Source organism: Chelonia mydas, chromosome 9 (assembly GCF_015237465.2).
Source record: "Chelonia mydas isolate rCheMyd1 chromosome 9, rCheMyd1.pri.v2, whole genome shotgun sequence".
In the NCBI taxonomy this organism is placed as follows: domain Eukaryota; kingdom Metazoa; phylum Chordata; order Testudines; family Cheloniidae; genus Chelonia; species Chelonia mydas.
In genome coordinates this window covers 79,578,938-79,593,693 of record NC_057855.1, presented here as the reverse complement: position 1 = coordinate 79,593,693, position 14,756 = coordinate 79,578,938, and the positions used below count along the sequence as shown (strand labels likewise).

The 14,756-nt window shown below is 46.3% G+C and overlaps 1 protein-coding gene across 3 annotated transcripts in view; it reads right to left on the bottom strand.

Annotated features, from left to right (window-relative positions):
- ARHGEF9 (Cdc42 guanine nucleotide exchange factor 9) overlaps positions 1 to 14,015 on the bottom strand; it is a 302,987-nt gene extending 288,972 nt beyond the window's left edge. For all 3 annotated transcript variants that reach the window (XM_007060176.4, XM_027822604.3, XM_037908835.2), the window contains exon 1: positions 13,302 to 14,015. The gene's annotated coding sequence lies outside the window, so the exon portion shown is untranslated. The remainder of the gene's footprint in view (positions 1 to 13,301) is intronic.
- Between the last annotated feature and the right edge of the window lie 741 nt (positions 14,016 to 14,756).

Below are 14,756 nucleotides of genomic sequence, written 5' to 3'. Positions count from 1 at the left end.
GACAAGACACTTCATTGCTGCCCTTTAGAAGCAGGCTTGGAAGGATTACATTTTTATTGGTGAATGTCAGATTTCACCATATACACACAAACCAAGGAAAAAATATTGCCATTGACAATAATTGAAATTTACAGAGAGGCAAAGTAAGAAAAATGCTGTTTGAGAACTGACTAGAGTTTGACTTAAGGATATTTATTTTGTATGCTTTGACATTTGATGTTGAGCACCCCATCATTCCACACGACTGTGAAAATTTAAATAAAGAAAAATCTTTAAAAATACTTAAAAATAAACATCAATATTATCATTAAAAAATTTTTTTTAAATAAAAATCGAATTCTACCAAGCCTACTTAGAAGCCATTTTTCCCATTTAAATACAGTGCAACTTACTGGTATGCAGCATCATTCATACAAAGTATTGCAAAACCCCAATCCAAGGCTGGACTATAGCAATTCCCACGCAGGCAGAGGGGGAAACAAGGGATGCTGCTAGCAGTGAGGAAGAGAGTAGGACAGAAATTTAGAAGTGGCAAAGAAGCAAGTATGTTATTCTTCCAGACCAATGATAGTGAGGGCTGTGTGGAAAGAGCTGGTATCTGGGGAAAGGAAGAAAGGGAAGTGAGTGGGAGTAAGCACTGCAGTGAAATGGATAATGGAAGGAAGCAGCAAAGGGGATGGGGAGGTAAGTGTTTCAGTCTGATGGGAATGGAAGGTGAGTGTCAGTTGGATGCAGCAAACAGGAGACTTTTGAGGGCGAAAGAAAGTGAGTCTTGAGAACTGTTGTTCCAAAGAGCTCCCTGGGGATTAGCAGAGTACCCTTGAGAAACCAGGCTCTTATGTGAAAGGCCCTTATCAAATGTGCTTGTGACTTGGGGAGTAATAACAGGAAGAAAATTGTTTTGGCAGTACTTACACTGTGTAATGTAAACTCAGCTGGAGCTGCTGTGTAAAATCTCCTTGGAAAGGACTGGCACGTGCACAGCTATCCCTCCCCCCTGCCCCGGAAGAATTATTCAGATTCCCTGTAGGGCCTGTTCTACACACACAGGTGCCCTGGTTTAATTAAAGGTGTGATTTTATATGGATTTAGTTAAATGGGAGCACCTTTGTGTGGGGACGCTCTTATATCCATTTAGACACAGCTTATGTCAGTTTAGCTCTTGTTGGTGAATTTCAAAGCGTAAACTTAATCAGCATAAACCAGTTTTAAGTTGATATGAGAGCACCCACGCATAGGAGTTGCACTAATTTAACTAAACCGATTTAAGTGCGACTTCTGTGTGTTGACAAGCCCTAAGTAGCAAATTCACTTCCAACACAGATCAGGTCCTTGGAAGCTTTCGCGACTGGGTGCGAAAGGGAACAGCCCCTTTCCACACAATTCATCCGTGCAAAGCTGGGAAGGGCCTAGTTGCCTGTGGCTTTCAAAGTGCAGCAAGATCACAGATTTTGGATGCAGGGTTTGAGAAAGCCCTGGGGAATTCCACATTTAATGCTGCCCTGGCATGACACCAGCTGAACAATGTCATGCATGTAGCTTTCACACAGAATCATTACACCTGCCCTGGTTGTCTGGTGCTTTCCTTAGTTTTGGACACCAGCCAAAAAATGAAAATCCCTCAAGAAAGGGTCTTGAGTGAGCCTGGGAAATCAGTACAGAGACCAAGACCCAGTTCCTGCCGAGAGGAACACACAGCACCAGACCCACACTGAAGACATCAAACTCTTCTGCTTTTGCCAGTGCACAGGTAGGCAATGCCTCGAAAGCAACATAGGGTGCTGCTGACCGCATGAATCATTTTGAGGAGGGAGGATATTTGGCATTTGTACAGTAAAGTTTTGGACACAGAGTGCTGCAAACTTCAAATCCAGAGAGTCTTTCTGTTCATAACCAACAGCCTGAATCCTGGAAACTTATATAAACCCTTTCAAAAGAGGATCTCAAAGCATATTGCTGTCTTTAATTTAGCTCCACAACACCCTGCAGTGTGGATACTAGCCCCATTTTACAGACAGAGAAACTGAAGCACAGACAGTTAATGGGCCTTCAAGTTAATACAGTAAGGCAGCGGCAGAGCTGAAAGTGGAACCCAGAAGTCAAGAGCTTTACGCTAATGGTCTGTAGAACCAAAGTGAGATACGTCCTAGAGATTCGCAGCATGGATCCAAGTGGCAAATTTTGGCCTGGCAGTCCAGAGTACATTCTCTCCCATTTTATGATATATCTAAAGTAGATGGGCTTCTACTCAAGCCACATGACTCATGTAATTCCATACGTGCTCATGTGACTCTTGTCCTCGCCATCAGTCTGGTTTGACTCCCCTGCGTGTCAGGTTCGAGTAGGACCATGCAAAGTTGCAAGAGCCACAGGATTCCAATGCAAGACCATAAACCAACTCCAGTTTGGCTCCAAATTCTCATGAGCCTTGGGGACTCTCCCAAGGAACCTGAGCAACCCAAGTTTGTACTGAAAACTAAAACCAGGTGAGTCGCAGGAGGTTTGGGGTTTCGCTGGGAACATTCTGCACGTACAGATCTACTTCAAACTGTCTACGGGACCTGAACCAAAGCGCCAGATCCAAACACTCCTGAAGCTTCCAGGCTGTTCAGAACTGCACCCAAATGTGGGCCCATCTCAAGTTTAAAGTATTTGAGAAGTGTCCCTTTACAATGCCAAAATATTTTTAGGTACCAGCAAAACCTGAACCCTCCTCTCAAAAGCCTGCCCCAGACAATAGACCTGTTGTAATAATGGGCTCCACACAACTAGAATTTCCTGTACAACAGAGCAGAAGAAACATGTCACCATGGAAAATTACTAATACAAGAAAGGCAGCAATGCATCAGGGCAGGGCGACTCCTCCCAGGCTCTTGGGAACATCAGTTCTATAGCCTTGGAACTTAAAGAGCAAAGGGGCTTTGCGTTGAAGCCTAGCCCAGCAAAACTGCTCTGGCAGATAGAAAGAGACGCTATTCAGTCTGGAAACGGGTGTGGATAATTAATTACCACACTGAGTAGTTTGGAACATCTGGATATGGGTTTCTCTCACGGATATTCCACTACCTTACACAATCTTTGTGAAAACATTATGTTGGGGCTGGGGGGGCGGGGGAGGGGAGCAGCTTTTTATTCCATTAGAGCAGCCCATAATTTTGATTCCTCTACAGTTTCCCTGTCTCTGCCAATGGACATCTCCATCTGAATACTTGGGGCCAGATCCTGATCTCAGCTATTTGGCGTAGATCTGGGGTGAGTCCACTGATTTCACCAGCATACCTGAGATCAGAACCCAGCCCCCCTACTGTACAGCAAGGATGCCTAACATACTACCCTCGTTTTTAACATAGAATAATCCCTCAACAATACAGGTCCAGGCATGTAATCAGGGCCAGATTTACCCCTTACGCATCCCCTTACTGCAGCATCTACAGCAGCCCCCTGCCTACAGCTGACCTTCGTGTTGCACACAGTTTGAGAGAGGTAAGGCGCTCCTAGAATGCCAGCGCCCGTAAGCAAGTGTCTACTGTGCCCGATTGGAAATCTGGCCCTGCGTGTAATGTGCCAAATCAGATGCGAATGGCTGGTGGTGGTGTCAATCTGAGCATAGCTCTTCAGCACTAGAAACCCCAAAACACATCAGCATATTGAACTCCTACATGATAACCAGAATATGGAACTGACTATAAGCAGAAAGGGGGAGTTGACCAAGCCAAGGGAAGGGGAAATAGCAAACAAATAGCTTCAAGGGTGAAAAGTATATTAGATTTTTAAAGTTCTTTCAAGTTGATTAATTTAGGGGGCATTAGTGACACAGGGAAGGACTTTATTTTAAAACTATGATTTTGATCTTGCCAACATCCTGCTCAGAGCCCTGTATTACGAAGAGATCTCCCATCCAACCGTACTATTCTAGTTAGAAAAAATCTGCGATAAAGGGCTTGGAGCTGTGAGGACAGTGTGGTGCAATTCTGGACTCCATGGCTGTCACCCTCTACTGTGCCCGTGGAACTCTGGACCTCAACGCCACCTCGAAACGGGACATTAATGAGCACCTTTCTCACTGCCTCCTGCCATGCCCTTGTAGTATGGATGAAATCCTTACTCAGAGAAGCATCCCTAGCCATCTCTCTCAGGTTTTATATGCTGCCTGCCGTGGTGGTGTCTGAGTCCCACTCAGTAGATGAGATGAAAATTAAGACAGTCAGAAGCCTCACATGCATCCCACACCTATTCCTACCTCTTGCAGAAAAACTCCCTTTTCTTGTTGGTCCCTAGCAGGCCTTTATTACAGGATATGGTTGTTTTCATAATTCTGGCTCTCTTGAGCATGACTATCCAAGGTAATGTATGTCCACACTTCCGACTCTGCCTCAGAGTCATCTGATGTTTTGTGCTCTTACCTGTATGTAGGATGACCCCACACCTCTCTACCTGCCATTCTGCATTCAGGGATTGATCAGGATGTTCCCGATGGAGTTAGAAGCCAAATGCTTTGAAGCCTCCTCTTAGCTGTGGCCTTATAATGCACAGAATAAGAGAAAGAAAAGACCCCTCAGGTCAGCCAGAGCATTACCGTATCTCTCTCGCTATCCAGGCAGCCATCTTTTTTCTTAGATGGCCTGTTCCTGAAGTATCCAAACACTGACTCTCCACCAATACAGTGGGAGCTTTCTATTCTATTAATGCCTTTCTGGCTCTGCTTACAACGTCTTACAGTAAATGTTTGTGCCTTTCATCTTTCCAAAATCCAGCTGACGTATTTCCTCCCCTCTTCCCACCCGACAGAGGGACAGAAACCATGTGACACACAGTATTGTTGTGCTACCAATTGTTGGTGTTCCCTCACCACTGTCGGTTAAGAGGCATGAATTTATCTACAAATACCCAGGCCAGATTCTTTGATGCTCAGTTACAGGCAGCATCAGAGGGTTCTGCTCTTTTATCATGTTAATCACTTCCTGAGCAGTCACTCTCCACAGACTTTCAGAAACACCAAGAGGAACGTGGCTAGACAATTGGCTCCAAGACCTGAACTTGGCTTACCACCACCCCACGCCATCGCAGAAGCTTTCTGAGTTCAGTTCAGAATTCCTGGACCCAGCCCAGCTGGCCAGTTTCAGTCACTTACTGAAGGATCCAGCAACTGACTTGCACGTGCCTAGAAAGCTTGAGTGTTTTCAAACCAGATCAAGACTGGCTGCTCCCAATTTATACTGATACATTAGAAGAAAAAAAAAAAACTTTCAAAAAACAGAGAGATTGATCACTGAGAAGCCATGTTGTCTACATGGTTTGAATAGGAGAAATAGGTTTTAAGCAGAGCTCTGCCACTAATTCACTGTGCAACCTGAGCCACCTACTGAGCCGCTTTCTGCCTCAGTTTCCCTATCAGTGACCAGAGGATAATGATACCCATCTCTGAGCAGTGCTTTGATCAGAGAGGCTACACAATTGCCAATTACTACCTCTGGGCATGAAGTTCAATCGTGTAGGACAGTGATGTTGTTTCTAACAGTGCTAGGGAGACTCTAGACTCTAGATTGAGTCAACCACAATCAGCTAATACAGGTGCTAATCTGTGTCTATACTAGGTGCAAACTCATGTTCAAGAAAACCACAACCTAGTTCCCTAGTCAAACAGGGCCTCTGTGTTTGGACCAGGAATAAAGGAGTGAGGAGACAAACATGGTTCTGAACAGGGAAGGTGTGTGGCTGGGAGGAACTTGCTGGCTGAGACCCCAGATCTGAGAGACACAAACAGACAATGGTTTTCCCATTGCCTGTGCTCTGGGGACTCCTGTGCTATTCACAGTCTCAGGAGGTTCATGCACAGGGTAGCTAGGTCCAACCACATTCTTAAACGGGGAGGGACTTTGCAGCTCTCACTGATTCTTTGGGGTTCATGTGGGCTTCAGGCTTGATAAAAGGAGCTACCCAGCAGAAGCTTGCTCTGCATGGCAGCCAGCTCCAGACTCTATGGTCTCACAGCAGACCCTGACCCCTTCCCATACAAGAAACGACTAAGGCTTCCTCTTAAAGGGGTAGTACATTATACAATACCAGCATGACACTGTGTGTGTCTGTCTGTGTGTTCCTGCTATTTAATTACACTCTGTTTCAGCAAGTCCCTGGTTCATTACTACCCAATTTGATAAAGGCCTGATCCTGCAGCTCTTCCTCATGTGAGTAGACCCATATTCACGTGAATGCACCCACCAAAATACACATGCCCCTACCACTCCCACAGATCCACACATCTGTTGGACCCGTCTTTGACCCCAAAAGCCAAACGAATGAGAAATCCTACAGAGCAAAACTAAAAGTCAACAGCATTTAAAAACTGAAACACAGCTGGCGGTGTGCCACGCAAGTTCAAATCCCAGACTGGGTCTCTCGCTGCTTTAGTTGGCAGGGATCTGGTGAGTGGGGGAGGGTTAAATGACACAACTCAGACGAGTAAGGACAACATGACTAGCCTTATATAGGTCAATCCCAAGCCAAAGTCTAGTGGTACCCTATTGTAACACCATGCAAAGGATCGGTGTTCGAGTCTAATCTTCGATCCCTACCTCACCTGGCCTAGAAGGAGCTGGAAGAACTACAAGAACAAGTGTTCATCCCTGAAGGACCATTGTGACCCCCTCTAGCCTACACTCAGAGCAGTACCGATGATGGGAGTCATGTCCAGCCCTCACTGGGGGGAGGGAGGTTCACCACAACCTCCAGAGGCTCCAGAGTAGGAAGGAAATTGGGGCTGGTGGAAGGATTTCAGAGGACGAATCCCACAAAGGAGCAAGAACCTTGATGCCATTTGCCAAATGCCACTGGAGTGTTGTACTAACCTGTCATTTCTGGCGCGGATCAGGAGGAGCAAAGGCAGAGGTTCTCGGGATGCAGTTCAAAGGGAGGAATTTTTGCCTGAACTAGCAGGAGATCTGTACAGACTGTGTGCGTAGCTTGCACCATCTCCTCTTTTTATGGGATAACAGGAAGGAAAAAATGATCTGCAAAAACATTGTATCCGTACGTGAAGATGTGAGAACCAAACCTAGGTCAAAGCAGTTGTTCACCAGCAGGCATCTAGGAAATGAGCTTTAAATGGCATCATAAAAAATAAATAATGCCACTCAGCTCCTCCTTTATTTTAATGGACAGAGGGGGAACAATAGAGAGTGACGAGGATGGTAGCTGGAGTCTGTTGGATCCACTGGGCAGCGCCTTCCGATCAGAAAGCTCCAGAGACCACCCTTCCCTGGACAATGATTTGAGCTCTGAGCGGGTCGGTTCCCCACCCCACAAGTGAAAAGTAATTTTGTTATGCAGCTTGTGCATTTGCAGACCTTGCCCATGCAGAATATTACAGACATTGGTTGCAGAGAAGCATGGTGGGTTTCAGACATGGTTCAATGCCCATTAATTATCAAGCTGAGACCAACAAAGTTGTTTCACATGCCACTGTCATGCTTTGCAATGTTTGTAAAATGTCTCCTTATGGCATTAATAACTGGAGTTTGTGGGTCATAAAATGTAAAAGAGCAAATCTGCAGTGAGTCTGTCAATTAAAAGAGAATTAAAGGCCTTCGCTAACAAAATTATGTCCAAAATGTCAGCAACAAGCAGAAAAATAAACCTCTATTCTTCAGACTGTAATTCAGTAATAAGAATTCAAGGGCCATGATTTTAAAAGGAGGGGTCAAAAATGTTTACACCCCTACTACGCCCACAGACCCATACATCTGCTGGACCCATCTTTGACCTCAAAAGTCCTAACAAATAAGACAAACCCTAAAGAGCAAAACTGAAAGTCTACAACATTTAAAAACTCAAACACAGCTGGCAGTGTGCCACCATGTTGGAGACATGAGTTCAAATCCCAGACTGGGTCACTCGCAGCTTGAGTTGGCAGGGAACTGGTGAGTGGGGGAGGTCACTGTGGAAGCAGCATGTTTAGTTCCCAGGGGGCAATAACAAACATGCAGCTGGCTGACCAGGAGCAGTATTAACTGAGTTCCATGTCAAAGTCATATTCTACATCCACCCTATGCCAAGGTAAAGAAAATTAAAATGCAGTTACCCACCCCACATACACACTTTCCATTAGGAAAAAGCAAAGAATACATGCTACCAGTTTCTCAATGGCACTGAAACTTTAAAGAAGTCTCTTGGAATAAGTAATTATTAACCAGTTAAATAGGAGAACTTGGGCTCTAGGAGAGAGTGGGTCAAAAACAACTATGGATCCAATTTTAGGAGGTGCTGAGCTCCCCAATCCCATTGAAATCCACAGGAGTTTGAGGACACTCAGTGCTCAGACACTCCGACTGAAAAAAATTATGCAAAAAAATCCAGTTTGTGTTTGTTTCACAGGGTTCAAAGTGCACTCATTTTTTGTTATTTTTGGATTTTTTTCCCATGAAGTTCTTTTTCCCCCCCCAATTTGTTCATTTATTGATTTTCATTTTTTCCTTCTTTTCTTTTACTCCTCTTTCTATTTTTTGTTTGTTTCTTTCTTTCTTTTGTAATCACTTTTGAAAATAACTGTGGAAAGAGGAAAAAAGGAACAAAATAAAAGGGAAACAGGAAAGCAGGGGGGAAGTCAAGACATGGAAAATGATAAACAAAACATGAAAAAAGTTTTTAAAGATTTTAAAAGTGGACAATTTTTGGTGAAAATTTTCAATTTTGAATAAAGAGTCATTTTTTCATCAAAAAAACTGTTTGTTCAAAACATTTTGACCAGCCCTCTACCATACAAGATAAAACAATATATAGGCTGAAGAAACTTATGAAGAGGAGACATGCAGACCTGAAAGAATGGTCCTGCCCTGGAGAAATAGCGAAGTCTCCCACTCATTTAGCTATATATTCCCCAGTCCATCTTGGTGGATAACATGGCCTATGTCAAGGGTCGGCAACCTGCGGCACACTTGCCAAAGGCGGCAAGCAAGCTGATTTTTACTGGCACGCTGCTGCAAGCCGGGGTCCCGGCCGCCAGCCCCACTCAGCCCGCTGCCTGCCAGGGTGAATGGAACCCCAGGCCGGCAGCAGGCTGAGCGGGGCTGGCAGCCAGGACCCCAGCTGGCAGAAGCTGGTGGACGGAATCCCAGGCTGGCAGCAGGCTGAGTGGGGCTGGCGGCCGGGACCCCGGCTGGCAGAAGCCGGCGGACGGAACCCCAGACTGGCGACGAGTTGAGCCGCTCAGCCCGCCGCCGGTCTGAGGTTCTGTCCGCTGGTCCCGCTCAGCCCGCTGATGGTCTGGAGTTCCGGCCACCGGCCCCTTGCCAGCAGGGGTGTCGGCCGCTGGCCCCGCTCAACCTGCTGCCGGCCTAAGTGAACTGAACCCCCGGCCAGCAGCGGGCTGAGCAGGGCTGGCGGCCAGGACCCCGGCTGGCAGGAGCCGGCGGAACCCCAGACAGGCAACGGGTGAGCCACTGCCGGTCTGGGGTTCTGTCCGCTGGCCCCGTTCAGCCCGCTGAACGTCTGGGGTTCCGTCCACCAGCTTCTGCCAGCCGGGGTCCCGGCTGCCAGCCCCGCTCGGCCTGCAGCCAGCCTGGGATAGCAGCCATCAGCCCTGCTCACCCAGCTGCTGGTCTGGGGTTCCAGCTGCCCAGCCCCCTGCCAGCGGGGTCCGGGCCTCGGCCCTGCTCAGCCCTCCTGCCGGCTTGAGGTACCAGCAGCCAGCCCAGGCTCTGCTCCTGGCCTGGGCCCAGCGCTCTGCAGCCCTTATCACAAATTGCACTACAATTAGCTTAAAAACTTAAAAACTTTAAAACTTTGTATATTACAGTAATCGTTAAAAAATGTATAATGTTAATAAATAAAAAGGTTTGATGAAACAAAGTAGTTGTACTTATGTGCCTGTGCTTAATTTGCGTTTTTGATAATTTACCTTCTAAAAAAATCTTGCATGTCTTGCACCCCCAGAAAGGGCATCTTGCACCCCAGGTTAAGAACCACTGCACTAAACTGATAAGATCTGCATTTTAATTTAATTTTAAATGAAGCTTCTTAAACATTTTAAAGACCTTGTTTACTTTACATACAACAATAGTGTAATGATATAATATAGACTTACAGAGAAAGACCTTCTAAAAACATTAAAATGTAATACTGGCACACGAAACCTTAAATTAAAGTGAATAAATGAAGACTCGGCACACCACTTCTGAAAGGTTGCCGACCCCTGGCCTATGCAATGCTGCCAAGGCCAGTTAAACCCCACAGTGATCAGCTGAACAAGTTCAGCTTCAGTTTGCACAGCCATTGTGTGAAATCCTGGCCCCACTGAAGTCAATGGCAAGACGCCTACTGACTTCAATGGGGCTGGAATTCCACCCAGTGTTTTCAATTTTCCAGCACTTCATTGTGCAATTTTCATGCTTGAGACAATGCCATCTTTTTATCTGCTTTGTTTGCGTGTGCACGCGCGCACACACTTTATTTATTTATTTAGGACAGCTGCACCTGCCTCTTCTTCTTTACATATCGGGCAGCTTTTCCCATCTGCTCCCTAGATTCTAGAAGGGAGAAGTCCACTGTTACACTGGCCTGAATGAGAACCATCAACAACTCCTTCATTCAAACAATGTGCATGCTACAATTAGAGCAGACTGGCGCTCTTGCTGTAGAGGACTTCAACCAAGGTCTTTCTTCCAATAAACCATGGCTGGCACATGAGCAAAATAACCAAAAGAAATGAGCTAGGACAACATTTCTTAAAATCTATTCACCCACCAGGGGATGGACTGCATGCAGACTCACTAATCAACAGAGCTGCCACCCTCAGCCCAGCTAGCAATAAGTAACAAAGCTAGTCCTCGGAAAGCAACAACCTCTACAAACACAGAAGCCAGGGGGCTGGATTCTGCCCTTGGTTACACCCATGACATTCCACTGGTGTCAATGAAAGCACAAGAATTTGGCCCCTTATCTTAGGCCATGATAGAACAAGAGAAGTGTGGTCAAGAGACTTCTCTGCTCAGATAATTAATTGCTCCACCAGAATTGCTCCTCACAGTATATTCTCCCTGGCTTTAACTAAAAAGATATCTATTTCAAAGATGCACAGATCTCACTCAAAGGTAAATTTTCCTGACATTGAGCCTGAATTCACATATTGGATTGAACAACATGTAGATTTTTAGCACATCCTACTGCAATAAGGAGACAGCAGAAAGGCTCCACTCTGGCCTAAATCCAGTCAGTTGTCTGATTATGGGCCAAATCCTGCTCTTACAAGCATTCCCATGGTTTTCAACCAGATTCCTGGTGTGAGCAGGGACTGCAGAATCAGGCCCTCAGAGCGCCTCCAGTCAGACTACTCCGTAGTCAGACACTGGTTAGGATATTTTCATTGAGATAAAATTGGCCCTTTTTTTCTTCGCTCCATTTCCCCAGAGCCAATCGCTCAAGATATCATGGAGGGAGTGACTGACATTCCATGAATACTTGATTTAAACAGTTACGGCAAGTTTAGACCTACTTCACCATATCAAGCATTCAGGTTTTAATAGCCTGTAATCAGCACAGCCTTTCAGACCTGTGCAGCATTAATATTCCTATAGTTGACCAACCTTGTTTAAAAATAGCAGCTTTCTGATTTTCTTGCAATCAGCAGTAACTAAATGGGGGGGGGGGGGGGGCGGAAATCAGTCTGTCATTACCAGAGAGAGAATGTGAAGCATCATCTTAAAAAAAAAACTGCTCCCCTCAGTTATTGCATTATATTAATTCTTATTATATTTTGAAATATTATTCCTAATAAATGTTAACATGTAACCTACACCATAAGCAAAGGCAGACATCTGAACATACAGACTAACAGGAATCTACCAGTCTGATCTTGTAAACATTACTCACATGAGTAAATCTGACTTGTGCAAGTTTTCCTGTTGGTTTTATTGGGACTACTCACATGAGAAAGGGCTGCAGGCTTGAGACCTCAAGAAAAGGTCCAAAGCCCATGAAAGCCAATGGAAATATTCCCCTTGACTTCAATGGGCTCTGGATCAGACCCTCCGTAAGTAAAATACAAGGCCTGATTCTAATGCTATTTACACCAGTTTAAACTAGCAGTCACCTCACTTAATTCAGTAGAGTTATCCAAATGTAAACTCAGAATGAGGTCAGAATCTGGCCCAGTCTAGGAAGTATCTTATTTAAAAAAACTCATTACTCTCTCCCACAATTAATGTGCAATGATTTCTTTATATTACTTTATGCTGTAGGGTTTGTTGCAAATCATACATGGACTTTGCTCAGTTTGGGTCCTCTGACCATTGGAATTCAAATGACATTGGACTGTAATGCCTAGAAAGCGTACACTTTTAAAAAGATCTCTTTCTCTTGCAGGTAGTTGCTCAAGAGAGTGGCACAATGTATTATTTACAGTCTGTCGGAGTGCAGAGGAAACCAATTCATTTGCAAGCTTGGGTCCTTTAACATTACAGAGTGTTTGATGAGCGTTAGATCAATATCTGGGTATGGCCACAGTGCACGAGTCTGATTCCACAACCCTCACACACCCGAGTAATGTCTTACGGGATTACTCAGGTGAGTAAAGCCTGCTGGGGTGAGTAAGGACTGTGGCATAGGGCCCATTCATGTGTCTGTGGCTGTCCTGCTGATGGGTTTAAACTCTTTTTTTCAACGGCGCACCAGCACTTTCAGATCTTCCCACGTGCGCGAAGCCTATAAACCATACCCCTGAACATGGATTCCTATTGACCCACGAATCTCTTAAAAACGAAAAGAAGGAGAGAGAATCCGTCATGCTTAAAGCAAAAGGCTAAGTTAGTTCATAACCCGCTCACACCCTCACCCTGCCCCTGTCTGCCTGGAGCTCGGGGGGGTGGGGGGGAAGCCACCGCACCTCACACGCTTCAGACTCAGCCCCCCAGCCCAGCCCCGCACCGCCACCGCTCTGAGCCCGGCGCCGCTGGGCAGATCCTTGCTCCTTCCGCGACCAGGACAGTCCTGGGGGACCCAGACCCCGCTGGAGGTGCCCCGGGGCTGGATTGGGCCCGCTGAGGGTTGGGATGTGCAGGTCTGAGGGTCTGATCCGGAGCCCACTGCAGCTAGGGAAGGGGGAAAGGAAAGTCGAGAGGGAGCCACTGCCTGGTTCCCGCCCCCCCCCCCTTTGCATTATCCAAGCGTCGGAAATCAAAGTGTCCGGGGAGATCCCACGGGCTGCGCTCATTCGTTTGCAAAGAGACCCGACCAAGGAGAAGTTGTGTGAGTCTGTCACGTTCAGGGCTCGGCCGCGGCCGGGCAATGAGGCAGGGGAAGGGAAGCGTTACCTTGTCGCTGGCAGAGCTCTCCCGCACACGGCCCCGGCAGGACCGGGCGAGGTTGTTGTCAAACACACAGGGACCGCGGCCGGCGCCTGGCTGCTTCTCATCCCACAACAAGAGCCGCACGAGTTCCTCCCAAGAGCCGCCTCTCAGCCTCCTTGCGGGTGCTCCAGGTTTCCTCTTCTCCCGAGCCTTCCTGCCGTCTGATCCCGGCCAGGCTCCCGCAAAGGTCACTGTCGGGAGTTGGACTCCGCGTAGGGAAACGTAGGGAAAGTTTCTTTAAACTAGAAAACAAGGAAGCAGCCTCATAGATCCACTCAGTAGTTGGCGTTTCCCAGAAGATGGCTCACACTTTTCCAGGTAACACACACACACACAAGCAGATCCTTTTGCAGGCTTTCTCTCTCTCACACACACACACAGAGAAGCAAATCCTTTTGCAGGCTGACACACACACACACACACACTGAAGCAGATCCTTTTGCAGGCTGCAATCTGTTGGAAGATGCAGAAGGGACAGCAAAGGGAGTGGGGAGGGGTCTGAAGTTCAGGCGGCTCTTGCTAAAGACAAACCAGGGCAGTCTAGAGCGCACCCAACAATTAAAAAAAAACCACCAAACACTTCAGCAGTGATCCTTCTGCATGTTCAGAGGTCAAGATCCAGCTATGTCTTGCCTGTTGTGTGTATGTGTGTGTCTCAGCAGCTGCCAAGCCAGGACTCTGGGCTGCTTCCCCTCCACGCTGGCTTTTGTAGCCAAGCTTCTACATGTAACACGGGGCATGTCATCTAGCTAATTACTAAACTCCTCAGAGAAAACTGCTACTTGCTGTCAAGAAAGAAACTTCCTGCCACTGAAAGGGGGAGCCTCTCAACAACAACATCATGGGTTTCTCTTTAAGTCTTGTTTTGATCCCAATATGCAAGGCAAAGTTTGAAGGAAATTAACTGCCCTGTTCAAGGTCAGACTCTTCTTGGCGACTTACGAAAGCTGAAAAATATTTCCCGGTGATCAAAAAAAATCAAAAGAAATGCTGAGACTTCTTCATCCATGCTCTCTCTTTAAAAGGTTTTTCTATTTGGAAAAGAACAATACAACGTCTAGCAACCATTTCATTTGCAATGAGCCCTGTTATACCCATCCTCTGCTTTGCATCTCCAGAGCATCGTTCATCCAACCACATCAAAGTACTTTACAAACCTGAGTCAGTGCCTTTATGCCCCATTTGTAAAATGGAGAAACTGAGTCAAGGGAAGATTAAATGATTCATCCACAGTAAGTCAGCAGCCAAGCCAGCAATACAATTCTCCTGACTCCCAGCCCATTGCTTTGGACACTAGGCAATGTTCCTCTGACAGTACAGAAGTACAAGGATTAGAGCTAAAAGTCCAGTGAATGACGCCAAATTCATACCCAGCACAATCCATTTAAACCATTCTATTCTACTCCACAATGTACAATA